At 32.8% G+C, this 16,311-nt stretch overlaps 1 protein-coding gene across 2 annotated transcripts in view; it reads left to right on the plus strand.

Moving 5' to 3' along the window:
* The window catches only part of LOC108911725, a 57,603-nt gene that overhangs the window by 14,085 nt on the left and 27,207 nt on the right, over positions 1-16,311 (plus strand). The window contains exons 1-2 of one of the 2 annotated variants that reach the window (XM_018716723.2): positions 205-224; positions 8,234-8,288. The gene's annotated coding sequence lies outside the window, so the exon portion shown is untranslated. Of the gene's footprint in view, positions 1-204; positions 225-8,233; positions 8,289-16,311 lie in introns of those variants that run through there. The other variant, XM_018716724.2, reaches the window with a different exon arrangement.

Genomic DNA, 16,311 nt, shown 5'->3' on the forward strand with positions numbered 1-16,311 from the left:
TATCTCCAATGAACACCTTGTAGTGCTTCAATTAACTTTAAATCATAGTCAAAATGAAAAGATATTATTAATTCGTTTAAAAAATTTTCCTGTGGAATTAGTAATATTATTTTCCCTTTGGAATGCGCAAATTGGGTAATTTTTGTTGAAATCATTTATTAGTGGTTCTTTCTGCTCATTTACTGATTTACGTTTTTAATTTTCAGTTTAACTTTTGGCTCTGGGTAAGTCTGTGTTTTTAATTATTTATAACTTTAATTCTTAAAAAGTCTAAATGCCAAATTTTGAATCCATTTTTGTATTAAATATGTCGGTTACAGTTTTATAGAAAGATATATCAAAAAGTCACCTGTTATTTCCATTTGATACAAGAATATATTTAAAAAAAACATTTTTTTTCAAAACCCAATTTTTTTCATTAAAAAAATAATCTTAAATTGTATTAACCATTTTTTTCGACATTATTCAGTGTAAAATTGTGAAAAAAATAACGCAAGTATTTGAGAGTGAATCGAAAGTTATTGTTGTCAGGTTTTGTACATGTTTTTTAGAGATTTTATTTTTGCAATATTCACTAAAAATTTGTGAATAGGTCAACGCTAATCGTCAACTAGTTCCAATGATGCTTTCTGCTGACGAAGTTGATACATAATTAGCACTCTAATATACATAATTTGCATGCATCATCATCTTTAGATGAATTTTCAACGGAAACGGCTGCTACTAGAGACTTCAGTAAGGTGTACATTTCTTAAGCAGAAAAGATAGGGGAAAATGTTTTTCTATTCCGAAATGACAAAAAAGTTGAAGCCATTAAAAAGGATCCTAATGGTCTCTTGTGGTGCCCTCTGGGAAATACAGCCAATCGTCCATAAAATTTGAATTTCCCGTCCCAAGAAACCACCGCATACAAAATTTCTTGAATTTAACTCAAAGTAGTCGAGAGTTATTAAAGAAAATGTAATTAATTTTTTTAAATTTGACATCCTGTATATCCTAAACGAAGCGTTTCCAGAAAGTTCATAGGAAATTTTTTACTTAAAATTGAACTTAGAATAACATACTGAAGTATGTACATCTCCTCCTGAAACACAGAAATTGAAATCGTAACATTTCCCTGAACCGTCTATGTAGCATTCCAATACGCTTGATAATTCCTCCATCACCTACATAAGGCAGTCCAGATACAAATAAAATGATCTCGAATAGACCGTAAAATAAATCAGTCCTATCAACATGGGTTTTCTATCTCATAAGAATATGTGCTTTTATGGTAATAGAAGGTGATACCTATCGAACCACACTTATCGGAACGTATTAGGTGTACCATATGTTCGGTGTTCTCTGCTGCAAGTGCATTGATATAAAGGTATTACGAGGGTAATGCGATTTTTTATAATGTATTTTAAATCGAAATCTACGAAATGAATTCCCATCCTGGTTTAATCCGTTGTATGACAAGTAATCAGAAAAAAATTGTTCAATTAAATTTTTTTTTCGATATTTAACATTTTTTGATGAAAAAAATATGAATTTTTGAAAAAAACACCTTTTCAATTAAAAAAAATAATGTAATATGCACAATTTATCCTTGATTTTATAGCAAAAGTGTCAGTTTCAATGATTCGAATCACAAAAAGAAAGAAAATTGGCAGCAGTTTGAACTCTTGGGGGTTTCTTTGAGGTTCTATCCTTAGTCTATTCATAATTTTTGCGAATCAAGTTTCCTGCATCGAACAAATTTTTTTTATCACAAAAACGAGTCTTTTGCTTTCCCTCGTAGGACAGTTGATTGGTATTGCAAGTGCAGCGCTACAAAGTGCCATAAAACTAGAATGTTCTAAATTACAAAAGTAATTGACGCGCCTACTCTCTGCCATCTTTAGACTTAGCGAGGTTATCTAACGCAAACTGCCCAACAAAACTATTTACGGACTGTACATTGATTTCGGTTAATGACGATAAAAGTATTCGAAGGTAATCATTGAGGTTTTATATAAAATTGTTTGTTTGTGGCATGATGCATCTATTCTTGATTAATGCGTGTATTATGCCGCGGTTTTAATGGACTGTAATTATTATTAATTAATGTTGTTTATTTATTCGGTTGTAATGGCATGTTTCAGGTAATAGCCGAATAAATAATCGTGTACGCGTTGTACAAGACGGTTACATGCTACATTTTATTTATTTTGGCCTGGATTCCATATCACACTAGCATATTTCAGTTTAAAGCGAAATAATGAATCATAAAGCTAAATGAACCTAGAAATTTTTAGTTGCATTTACAACATTATGGAAAAACTGATGTTCACGAGAACGATTTTCACTCAGATTTTATAAAAAATTGAAATATTTGCGCAACTATTTGGTTATTTTATTAATCTGTTCCCAAATAATAAGTAGGAATACATTTTCTCGTCACCCCTGAGGTATTATTCCTTAACGTTGACTATTTTTACTATGGAGGTCTTCGCCAATAGCCCTACTATAACCGTGAATTAAACAATTACGCAACAGCTACTAACCTCACCTAAACACAGTGAAGTATCCGCAAGTAATCATTATTATGCCAAGTATATATTTCCTCCGCTTAGACTACTCTTCTCACGTTCTTATAAGGAAGCAATTATCATCCTCTGCTTCCTTATAAGGGTTTAGGATTGGTAACTTCACGACTTATTCAATATCCGGACTAGAGGGTTTATATATATCTTATATGTACAAAAAAACGCACAGAAATACACTATAACGCATAATTGTAAGGTTATTAACGTATTTTATTTTATGGGATACTCTAAGAATGACTTTTTGAACTTGTATAACCATAATAATCTTCAAAAAAGTCAGTTTAATTTATTGATGAATAAATTGTCAATGTAAAACAGCTATTACAACATAAAATTGTGACAACTAAATTGTTCTTTAAGCAAATCGGCCTGTTTTTACTTTTGTCTGTCCGTTTTCTTTTTCATAATTATAATTAGCAAATATGAAAGTGCATGATTCGATATGCTTACAGTCGTACGAATAAATTAAATATAATCATAATTTATTTAGATTCTGATTCAGACTGTCACTTTCTCAAAACTATTTTAAAGATCTTAATGTTGATTAGTGCAATATTTTATCTTCGCTTGTCTACCTCGGATAGATTCAAGAGAGAGAACTTCTCAATTTTCGTAGATGGCTATAAAATTTTTCTTTGTTTAACAAGTCCGGACATAGTACCCCCCAAAATATTTTTTATCAATTTACATAGTTGAAAAGTTCGTACCTATCGGTGCATCTGTATCTTCCCAGCATTTTCAATTTAGCCGGAAATCGGATTGACTTTCTATTTTAATTGCAATTTCCTGTACATTTCTACATATTTTTGGATACCTATATTTTCTCACGCTTACAGCGACAATCGACCCGTTTTCCCTTTACGCAGTCCCATTACTTATTCGTTGTTGATAAGCACCGCACATTCCCGTAGTGGGACTATTAATTTCGATTACGCAAGTTTAGAACTACACTCATAAAAATTTTATGTAAAATTGCATCAATGTTATTTTTTTGTGTAATTAATTAATTTAACAGCTTTAATAAAATAATAGTACAATGAAAGTCAGACATAAAATATAAAGCAAGTAAAAAAACCTCCCTACTTATTTAGAATATATTATTATTATTATTTTTTTTGTTCTCGCTGTAAATATATTTGTAATAGATCCATCTTAAACTCTGTATAGTACTTATCTGAAAAGTTGCAATAAGAACTAAACACTCCAATTATAGTAAATGATTCAGCGAGTTTGCTGCAGTTTCTTAGTAAGAGTTGTTCTAAAAGAAGTAAAAAATAATTAGAAACCATTAAAGTGATTGGTATAGATTTGCTTCCATGGAAGAACTGAGTGTGCGAGATATCTTACTTTTTTAAAGTTTCCTTAATATTCCCACTCGTATTATTTGCATGAGAGTTTGGTCAGGTAGAAAATGTCTAGAAACTGATGCAAATAATGACTTATAAATTCAGTTCTGTAAACGATAGAGTGTTATATTTATTAACGCATTAATATTAATTAGCGCGGCTAAAAATAGTATCTCTTACCCACCTACCTCTGCCTAATTTAAATTTGCTAAATGAAGTGCAAGACTATGACTTCTCCTGGATAATATTACAATCATTACGTCCTGTATAATAAAATAAGTTATTGTTCAACAGCAATTAAGTAAAAATTAAACGGTGTTTAAAATTTGCCGCTTTATTTTAAGTTTCCTGTTCCGGTACCATAATTAGCAAGACGTCATCTTTGCAATTTACAAGACAATATCTTTGTGATCTTTGCCTAGGCATACCTAATACTTATGAGCAAAGCCCCCATATTAAGTACAGTTATGTAATGTCAGTAGGGCAAGTCGGTATGTAAATAAGAAGGACGAGGTGTGGTCCTCCAACGTACGTCTAGCTTTAAAACTGAACCGCTCTTTTATTTAGTCATCACTAAAAGACAGTTTTGCTTCTTCCTAGCCGTATTGATACACAAACCTCGAGATTCTATGTACATATAGCTACAAAAGAATCTAAATTCGTTAATAAAATAAGTACGTGTTGCGATGTAAAAGTGTAACAAAGGCAACTTGCACATCTCAAGAGTATTTGCGGCATAATTACTTACATTGTTATGAAGGAAAAACAAAGTAATGCTTTTACAAGTTATTGAAATATTTCGTGATCAGGTTTGTGAAATGCTCGGAAAAACTGGTGAATGCTAACACGGTGGGCAAATCTGGGCGACCTTATTCAAAGTTTTACGTCATTGTGGCGCCATAATGGTACACTGGAGGTAGTATCTAGTTCGTTGTCTCGTTTTGTTTGCGAGATGAACTATAGATCTGCTTGTGTAAGCTTGACATTTCAAGCGCGTGGTTTTCGGTAATAAATACATACATTATGAAAGAATGCGGGCCGAGATTTTATTCCGGGTTGGATTCCAATAGTATTATGAAAATTTATACTTCTGTAATTAATTTTGTAAATAACATATAACAGGATTGAAGCAGATTCCGCAAACATTACTTTCGTATGATATTCTACGTTAGTCGAAAAATTAAAGACATGTGTGGAGAAGGTGACGACATATTAGTATTCTACAGGCTTCGTCAGCTAACATACTGTCCTAAATTTAATTTATTTTGAAATATATCTGCTCGTACTTATCGAAAGAACTATATGCTATTAAAAATACAATCGATTTCACCTAAAGGCTTGCACATTTCGAGAAATATGTTTGAAATTGCTGTAGCTTCCGATTGATTTGATAAATTGTTTGTTCGTTCATTACTACTGTGGTTCATTGTTTACATCAGTCTTATAAGTGTTCAAAATGGCTTATCTACAGGGTGTTACAAGTTTGACTGCCTTTGACGATAAAATACATTAAAATAAACAAAAAAACCTTATATGACATGGGTTCTAAACTGTAATATACAACTTTTTTGTTCATTTATGATTACTCTATCTCATGCTTAAGTAATCGCACTCAAATTTCTTACACCATGTATATTATCTACTGCAAAATAGTAAATCACCTTGCATCATCTTATTAAACCAAACTGGTGGCGATGATTCTACCGTATACATTTTCCTGAAAAGTAAATTATCGTTCTTACGATTGGTTAACATTGAATTATATTTACATTACGATGACTATGTACTCTCTGGAATGAGAATAAGGCAGACAGTCGACGTAAAGTGTCTTTACATACGTGATTTTGTTTACATAACCGTAAGTTCATGATCGGGGACACAGCTCTTCATCAGGTTTATTATTTAGTTATTCATTACTGACCTACAATTATGTGGTACATTATTAGATGGATTTAAAATTCATCGGCGGTTTCTTAAGGATAATCTTTATAAGCGTGTGTAGATATTTACATAACAAAATAATCCATTAGTTTACTGTAAAACTTATAGGTTATTATATGTGAAGTAATGTTTATATTAACGGAATCATATGACACCTTTTTGAAGTAATTATTTCTCACAAAATGACATTTGCTTCGAACACAATCCGTGATTTCGTAGCTATTCTAGCAAAGCTACGTATATTCAACGGAATCTGTCCAAAGGCGACTTTTGAAATATATTTTCTTAAAAAAAGCTTACCTAGATCGAGGATACAGATCAAATTCATTAAAGTACGGAGAGTATGTAGCTGAGAGTGTGCCAAATTACGTGGAATGTTCGGTAGAAGGATTTTTTTTTTGGATTTGGATTTAGGTCAGTTTTAAAAGTCTGGAAATACCGAAATGGTTTTCTCCATAAAAAAAATTATGTAGGTATCTGAACAGAAAAACCTTCAAAAATACTCTCTCTGGTTCGCAAAGGCATTCCTTGTTTATTTTTTCTTGTAAGCAGCATTTATTTTGTACTCGCATTAAAGCCTGACAGCTCACTGACAATACATCGCATTGTGTGTCCTTTGTTCTGATACACGGTTCAATAAACGTCGATTCCGTTCTGCATAATCATTTCTCACACAGCCTGGAAGCTTGTGCCCAATATAGCGGTTTCTCCGGTGACGTTTAGGTCAATGAGTTATTTGGACTATGCGTGTGTTTATGTGTGGCTCGCCGATCGTGTCTCCTGTACCTCTTACCCCACTATTTATTGTTTGCATACCACGTACAGCAATTAACTTTCCTCAAATGTTTGACGATAATTAACATTTTATAAGACGGTTAGAAGTGTTAGTATATAAATTAGAGAAATTAATACAACGTTTCTCTTGTTCGAAATGGATGTACATATAAGTTATTATATTCCAGTCATCATTTATAAAAAAATTGATAGCATTCTTCCAAAATTAAGGCCAGTTGACCATCAATATCGTAAAATAAATTTTTGTAAAATGCTTATAGTTTCCGAGAAAATAATTATTGAAGTTGTAGTATTTTCAACCCTTACATTGCTGGGCTACTGTAATCTCTAGCGTCATTGTGCGCGATACTCAATACCCTCTCTCGCCACATGGTTCCAGGCGATTCCGAATGCTGAAATACCATTAATGTTTTTGGGATAGTGTTTATATTAGTTTTTTAAGTGTCGAAAATGGCTTACTTGTACAGCAACTCGGAGCTGATGGATATTCAGAGGTAAAAAGTTTATTTACGTCTTCCTAGCGTTATAAAAAATTTGCCTATGGATTCTCGAACTTTGTGAATGATATTTAAACAAAGGACAAACATTTTTCTATTTAATTCATTCATTTTCTGTAAAGAGTATCAATATCCTAACCATTTTTGATAACTCGTATGACCTACCTACCTGAATGTTGGATATTTCTAATACTATAAGTTATATACACTTACTTGCAATGATTATAATAGTGTTTCACCTTTTTTATGTAAATACCCGTTTACTTAAGCTTAACGGTTACCTTTTATTATTACATATAACAGGATTTTTCGTTACAGCGACGGTCTATCATTATGCAATTCATTGTCAGCATTTCCACAGACATAAATTACTACTATTGCTGCTGAATCAATTTGATTCTACCTCGCGATTTATTCGACATGCTCGACCGGCCGTTGTGCGTTCAGGGATAGAAGTTATTCTCGAGATATATAATAGAGACATGAAACGGATTACCATACGGGCTGCGTAAAAATATTTAGACTGGTACCGATTCAGTTCAGTGACATAACGAGGAATGTTTGTTATGACACGTACGTATCGAGCGACCCAGAATACCTCTTTAAAAATTCGGATTGTTGCATGCCAAATCAGGGCAATAGATCACCGCCCAGGCGTGTTTAGATTGCGCTGAAATGGTTATGGGGCCTTCCTATGATTTGTTCTTGCATTGTTGTGATGGGACATATCTGGGTGGCCCAAGAGAGCAAAAAGTTTCATATGGGCATGGACGTAGCTTTATTTTTGAGACCCAAATATCATGCACTGAATTTGAAGCTTGCTTCTTTGGTGGGTTATCATGTACATTGTACAACAAGAGTTCTGGTATCGCCATCTGCTGGAAAACAGCCAGAACTTATTCAAAGACCCTATATTAGAAAAAAAATTACTTTTTGAAGTGACAGTGTCAAAAGCACGACTTCATTTGATATAATTTTTATTTATAGTTTGAATTAGCTTCATAATAGAGTAAAAATGATATATTTAGTTAAAAAGTTTAGAAGTTGTGTACGATAAAATGCTTAATGGTGTTCATTGTTCCAGGGTGGATTAAATAAGGACAAAGAACGGGCGGAAGAGGAGCAAAATCAGGAACAAGGTAAATAACATAATTATTTTACTTTTACGTAATTTTATTTATTTGCTGATCTTGCTAGAAATTGTCGGTTTAATAAACAGCACACTTTCACTTTATAAATATTGAAATACTTACATAACGAATTTTGGAGCAGCATTGAATCAAATTCTGTCATAAATTACATCAATTAATTAAATTGGATGCCTTTGAAATATTGTCGTGTTAAATTGGCACTCAATTTTATTCATTTAGATATTGTAATCATGTATTACAAATACATGAATTGTAGGCAGTTTACAGTGCACGTGGAGGGAGATAGTGTAGGTAAATGGTGACGAAGCGAAGGGGGTCAGTTATTGTGTGCCGTTTCAAAATATTTTCCTGCCTTAGAATAAATTACACTAATTTAAAGACTAAATTATTCAATTCCTTGGCATCACACAACCTTTTGAACCTGTTTTACACTATCTGGTCAACTCCAGTAGCTACTTCAACACGATAATAATCCTGACAGTTAATTAATTATACATATAAATGTCACTGGTGTTGTCCAATTGAAATAAGTTTAATTATATTTATTGGTAAACTTTTTTTAATGATTTTTTATGATTTTGCGTTTTCTGGTGTTCATTGCGATTAAAAGAACCAAAACCTTACAGTGGTGGTCTAATTGTAAGTGTAGTTCATTCACTATTTTTGCCATTGTGCAATCCAAGGTCGAACTAGAAAAAATTTGCTAGAGGTATTGTCCTACAAGTTTATGCGCGTAATAATGTAACAATCTTTACGCTCTAATTCCCGACATCCTGCACTTAAACAAATTTAAACTGTGCCTATCTTGAATATACGTATTCTGTCAAATCAGGCCATTGTGTGCATATACGTCAATTTCATGCAAATCCGTTAGAAACCTACAACTCGACCGGCTGGAGAGTAGTATTGTATTTCTCGATTTGAACGTTCATTAGCTGACGTATTACAAATCACGTGTAACCGACATCTAGAGTGTATAATCTTCTGAATTTCATTGCAATCTGTTCCGCTAGCCACTTATCTGCCTTGAAAAGGCGAAATGTTTGCAGTTCGAGCACCTCTGAATCGAGGATGATTTGAAAATTTGCTTGCGGTATGCGATAATTGCATTTGATTTGTGGTGTAGCTCATAAACAAAGTAAGTCTTACGTGTTCTTACATAATAAATCATAACGTATCAGCGGAATCAGTACAGTGGTGTATAGTCGTAGAGAAAACAAATCTTTTCCCGTATTTTGCGCGCACAGTCTCAGCTACACACTCTCTGTACTTGTAATGAATTCTCACAATCGTATAAAGTAATGCTGCCAACTATTCGAAATAAAAATGACGCACAATTCAAATCGTGCGTTACTTTTGGGACACCATTTACATATATTTTAATGAATCTGTAATAACAGCAACATTGTGCAGCTAACGCGTATTTTATTTATGGAAGTCGTTTCATAATTTCCTCAGTTATTAGCCAAGTAGTGATCTGGCGCATCCTTTCGTTACAAATATTATTTTATTAAGTAAGTTGCATCAGATAAGGCATTTAATGGGTAATCCATGCAAATAAGCCACGCTTTGTAGTCACGTCTATCTGATTGTTTTAACATTATACACAGTGACTGTCCCCTTCACCGAATACCAAGTAGATGTAATCCCAGATATGCCGGTCGGTCTTTGTATTCAGCACTAGCTTTTACAGAATTTTGAAATGTCGACGATAACCGATAAACATCAACAATGAATTATCTAATTTGCTTTAAGTTAAACGTTATTTTTAACTTCATAAAGATTTGCAGGAACTAGACAGTCTTAAACAAGTGTGGTCAGAAGAATGTCGGTATTAGTGACCTATTTTGATGCGTTATTTTTTAATGAATTTTAGTCTTAATTTCTTTTTAAAATACAAAATACTCGGACTGTGTTAATTTCGAAAATTTTAAGTAAATTCAACGAGTGATTTGTTTTAAAATTGTACTGATTAAAATCATTTCTCAAATACCAAGCAATTGAGTCCGGTTGTGTTGAACTAAGATAATTTTAACTGTTTAAGTATTTGCTTCAATTCGTTACTTTCAAGGAAAGTGTTCTTCTTTTAAGTATAAAAGAGCTTTTTCTGTGCAACAAAGTGCATATGCGGCAAAAATTTCACACCAGGTATAAGTTCAGGTTATAGTTAAGAGGGCTCTACAGCAAATAGGCAACTAGCAATACATTTTTATAGATTTTATTACACAGTTTGTCTAAATATGAATTAATACACAAATAACAGACTATTTTCTTATTTTTCGTTTTTTATTTCTCATTTCCGTGAAAATAATTTAATTTTGACGAAACCTGGTGAAAGTATACCTTTCTGTGTCTTAAATAACCACAAATTTTTGTAGGTAAAAAGTTTGTCTAAATATGAATCAGTGCACAAATAACAGACTTTCCCCCATTTTAACGCAGATTTTCTATAAAATGGAGTTAGTTTGAAATTCGAATTACTTTTTGGTGTAAAGAAATTTGTAATTTACGTTTTCCGATATGTCAAATTACAAATGTCTACAACAAAATGTAATTCGAGTTTCAAACTAACTTCATTTTATAGAAAATCTGCGATAGAATGGGGGAAAGTCTGTTATTTGTTCATTAATTCATATTTAGACAGTTGCTTTTTACGATAACCTCAAAATTTCCGAGAAAAATGCGAAAAACAATTTTTTTTCTTATTTTTCGTTTTTTATTTCTCATTTCCGAGAAAATAATTTAATTTTGATGAAACTAGGTGAAAGAATATCTTATAACATTTTGGTGTAAAGATATTTGTAATTTATGATGCAAATTTCAAATTTCTTTACACCAAAAAGTAATTTGAGTTTGAAACTAAGTACATTTTATAGAAAATATGCGTTTAAATGGGGGAAAGTCTGTTATTTGTGCATTAATTCACATTTAGACAAACTGTGTAATAAAATCTATAAAAAAATTTATTGTTGGTTGCCTATTTGCTATAGAGCTCTCTTTAAGAACTGACGGTTAAAGAAAAATAGATTCTACGTATTAAAATCAATTTAATCAATTTCATTAATTCATTCTAATTGATCTTTTTATTTTTTCCGTTCTTTTACGTGAAACTTAAATATTTGCATTAATGGATCTTGTGCAATATGGATTGTCTTCCATTTAAGTCCGTCGTTACGAAGCAACGCGTGAAGGAGAGTACCAGGGGAACGCATACCAACCGATCACGTTCCAGCCACCACGGCCGAACGCCTTTTAGTTGCCATCATCCAACGCAGGCTCCCGATCGGAAGAAAAAATTACGGAACGTTCACTTCTCTAGGCGGATGCCGAGAGCGGGCTCGGAATCGTACATTTTATATGTCATTTGTGCGGACACCGACGAAGGAGGTATGGGTGGAGTTGGTGAATGTAACTGTAACGATCCCACTCCTGGCCTTGATCTGAGGTCAGTCTCTCGCCCCCAACTCCCGCCGTCGTCGGAGAGTTTCGTAGTAAAAATAACGCGAGCCCGCTTCCAGGACCGGCTCGACTATATCGCGTGGAAGGGCCTCGAATGCAGGTATCGTTGGTATCGTCGAGAATTTAACCAATTTCTGAAAAAGTCGTTAATTTTAACCACAAATTCGGAAGGCATCGACTTTTTAAGAAATAAGTAAATTACGCCTTAACTCCCGTTAATTCGGCGCTCAACTTCGGGACTATAGAGCGTTGAAGATTGAAGCGAAACAGCTGATTTCCCGCCGTCTAGAATTTTGTTCAAGTTCAATTATAAAACGTAGTGGATACGTTAACAATATTAAAAAAAATAAATTGTATAAGCCAACATTCGAAAACAATTATTATCCTTATACATTTGTAATATTCATGACATTAATATCAAAAGTCGATGTCTGTACATCATGATCCGTTACTCTCGGTGTACCAACGATTGCCGAAAGCCGGTCCTGGACAATCATCGACTTTGCACCGAACAATGTGTTTGTGGTTACATATCCTGATAGAAAAATGTGGGGTGTGGTTAATCAATAAAAATAGCTGAAGGGACATTGCAATTCTTAATTTGATAATGACGGGGAATTATAATGTAGGAGGTGATTTAAATCGATTCTTTCCTTAAATTATTTATACATTATACATGCCTATACCCACACGTTAAAGTAATTTCATTACAAATAATCGCGATAGAAAAGAGCTACGTCAGAAATAACTTGTGGAAATGGTTTTTTCTACACTAAAATAAGTGTGCGTAATTTTATTTTTGTAATTATGTCCATATTATTCTGTTCGCCGACCTACACAACGACATCAAAATGACTCCGATCGGACCACCCCTGCGCCCAGCGACCGACCTTTCGTTACATTTTGAAACGGGGCATATTTGATCCTCTCCAATGCTAAAATTGATCGCATTATTCAACTACCTCATCAGTGCCGTAAAAGTCTATGATTGCATTCATGTAGGTTCAACGGGTTTTCTTTGTTAGCTGTTCGGGAAAAATGCGGTGCATTGCACCCACGTAGTACACTTCTTAAATATTTGAAGCGCTGTATGCATTAATTATCGAATAGTCTCTTGTACGGGGCAATGAAGCGTGGTCGGACCTTGTAGCAATAATCTTTCATAACTTTGCCCCTCAACGCTTTGATGGGCTCGTTGCTGGAGCATGGCTTTCTATATTTATGGAGTCGACGCTTCGAATGGCAGATGCATGAGTTGTTGATGGGTGATGACCGTTCTTAATAAGAGTCTTTTCTTGTCTTTAAAATAATGTGTTCGTATGTGGTTTTAAAAAGAACCGTTTTTTGTTTGACGACGTTTCGGTAAAATCTCATTTGCCATCTTCAGGTCTTCTTACTTCTGCTTCGCGTAGTAACGTAGTTACGATGGGTCACTTTGTATATTTAAATACAGTCAGTTGTTATTAACGCGTGATGGATAAGCTTTTCATTATAGTTGCTGGGAAAGTAAATTCGTATACAAATAATCTTTTATTTTCTCTCAAGGTCGTTGTCTCTAAGACGAAACCGAAACTCCGGATGTTTGTACCTTTCTATTTCTATGGGTATAACTAATATAATGGTGAACATTAACAATTTAAAATTCTTATTAACCAAACTTGCAGACGCTGTTTACAGTCATTGAAAACATTTTGACCTACACTTTCTAAATATATATATATATTTTTTCTCTAAATGTTTGATAATTGTAAATCTACACGTAATATACTTAAAATAATAGCGACAATGCTAATAAAGTTTTAAATTGTAGAAATATATTTAATAAAAGTCAGCAGTCAGAAAAAAAATCAATCATTATTTGGCGTTCTGTCGTTTGCCGCCATTTAAAAACAGGGTGTTCCCTTGAAGTTTGGGCGACTGGGCAACAATTCTCAGTTGTTGACAAGTGGCTGACAAATTTCCTAGCAGTGCATTGCAGCAATGCGGAATTTGGTGTGATTCAGGTAATTTTAATCTATTATAGGCACCTTCTATTAATCATTCATGTTACAATTAAAATATGTTGTTGGACAAACGATCATATAATAGAAATTTTCTACACATTATATGGGTACAAATTATTATAAACTTTTTTAGGGACGCTTATGAAACTCATTAAATTTTATTGCTAGGCGTTTTTATACATATTCAACGGACTTCGGAAAGACTATACCTATTAATCTTTGTATTTCAGCTTGTATTAACATTTATAAGAGATTGTTGTAATGTAAAACTTGAATAACCACAAAAAAAAGGTGGCAACTGATGATACATTGGTTATTGCTTAATTGGGATGGCAAAAATTTATTTTCATAACCATTTGCATAGTGAAAAAAATATTGACTGCATAATAATAACCTCCGGAAAATGAAAGTTGGGACATTCAACCTTTTGCACTGCCAAAACTGGTTTCTTATGGTAAATTGATAAAAAATAGTATGCATCAAAAACTAAATGTCGTTTTTTAATAAACGAACAGCTTTACTGTTTCTACTTTCTAAAAACTAATCATTTCCGAAGCAGCTAGCAAGCAGTCAAGTTATTTTGTCAACATACACCTATTAATAACAATGACAACATTAAGAAAAATAATTATCTCCATTAATCGTAACATAAACAGCAGTAGAAACTTTTTGAACAACTGTGATGTATAAATTTTGTCTACTTTTGGTTATTAAACCTCATTTATATGTTTTTTTTGTTTGAGTAACTCATTTTTTAATGGAACATCAACCTAAAAAAACACAACTAAATCATTAGGGAGACTGTATACTTCCAGTTTAACGTTTTGTAAGTTTAACGGGAGATAATGCTTGAATAAAAATTAGCTTTAGGAAAAGTTACCTAGAAAAAACGGAAAAAATTATTTATCTATGTATTTTTGTTTAGTTTGCTTACATAAGGTTTAATATAACATATTATTAATAAATTAATTAATTTCATTATTAATTATTCAGTCGTATTTTAATAAAACCAAAACCCAAACTCTTCTGTCTTATTTTCGTTTTGTAAAGGTTTTATTAAAGCTTATAATTTAACATTTACCAAATCAATTTACTGGCGATCGTTAAAATTAATGTTATTATTAATTTCAATGCCAGACAGTAAATTCGATTAGTCGGAGTCGTGTCGATCAGCAAACAACACTCCGGATTGTGGTTTTGCTCCTTGGTTTCATATTAATAAACTTTCACTTTTTAACGGATCGTTTTGAGCACCCATAAAAGTAGCAGAAAAAGTCCTATCGGTATAATTAAAATATTTACAGACGGACGGGCACAAATCAAAATTAACGAGAGGTATAAGCTCATTCAGCATAATTTAATTAATGGCTTTCGGTTTTCTTGGAGAACTTTGATTTTATTTTTGAACGATTTCCGTTCGACACACTTTTAACTTTAAAAAGAGAAGCAGCGAATTTTTCAGTAACGTATACCACGTAGGAATATTTCCTTAATAGTCGCTTTAATCGGTCGATTTTTTATAAATAAATTATGATTTTTCTACGAAATTATAGATCAGTTTTTGGACCAAAGTAAAACATCGTTTGAAATAATGAACTGAATGGCTGAAAGGAAAAAGTGTTCTGTAGTTGATTTCAAATTAATGACACCTGCTTGCAACAGATTCTTGGCGGGATTTCCAAAAATTCCGTTTTACCTTAAACATTCGGTCCGTTCTACATAGTAGGAAGGTACCTACGATGTGGTTCAGTGGGTAATAAGCCAAAGGCAAAGTGAAATGTCTTGCAGTAAATAATTACAAACAACATAGGCACACCCAGCCATGCTCAAATAAAAATAAAAGTGCCCCTGTTGATATTTAGATACGATCTAAGGGAAAGTTAGGATTCACTTTTCAATTTCAGCTATTCCGTTTCCTGTCAGCGATATTAATTATCATACTTTTAAACAACCTGCATACTTATGCACTTTGAACAATGGCCTTATGCCATGTTTTATTTTATTTTAAACGCATTTTTTTTCAAAATTCGACTGTAAGTCTATAACTCCGTTGTTTTTCAACGAATCTTGACGATTTTTTTTTAACTTAAAGCTTTTTTCATAAGCTTTCCGAATATGTAATAATATATAACTATATCACGCTCGTGCGTCGTATATTTCATTTTGCAACTAAGGCTAAAAAATTAAAAATATTCCGGGTTGCAAATTTGAAATTAAAAAAAAAGGATAGAGATTTCAATGTATTATTATGAAATCTACCAAGAAAAAAATCAGTGCGATTGTGGAAGATCCTCGGGATCGTCCAGACTAATAATTAGTTAATTTGTTTATAAGGCCATAACTTGTAAACTATTCAACTTACCGATTCCAGATTTCGTGTGAGTTATTAGACAGTGATAAGGAATGAGAGGATGCGATGCCAAATCGATCTGGTAATAATAACGCAGTTTATAAATGTTTAATTCAAAAGTCATAAATAAAATTCTTCTGTTTATAACTTTTGATCTAATCAATATTTTTTGACGCTCGAGGGCTAGTTTTGTAGGTCT

The sequence above is a fragment of the Anoplophora glabripennis genome, unplaced genomic scaffold, assembly GCF_000390285.2.
Source record: "Anoplophora glabripennis isolate ALB-LARVAE unplaced genomic scaffold, Agla_2.0 scaffold149, whole genome shotgun sequence".
NCBI classification, from domain to species: Eukaryota; Metazoa; Arthropoda; class Insecta; order Coleoptera; family Cerambycidae; genus Anoplophora; species Anoplophora glabripennis.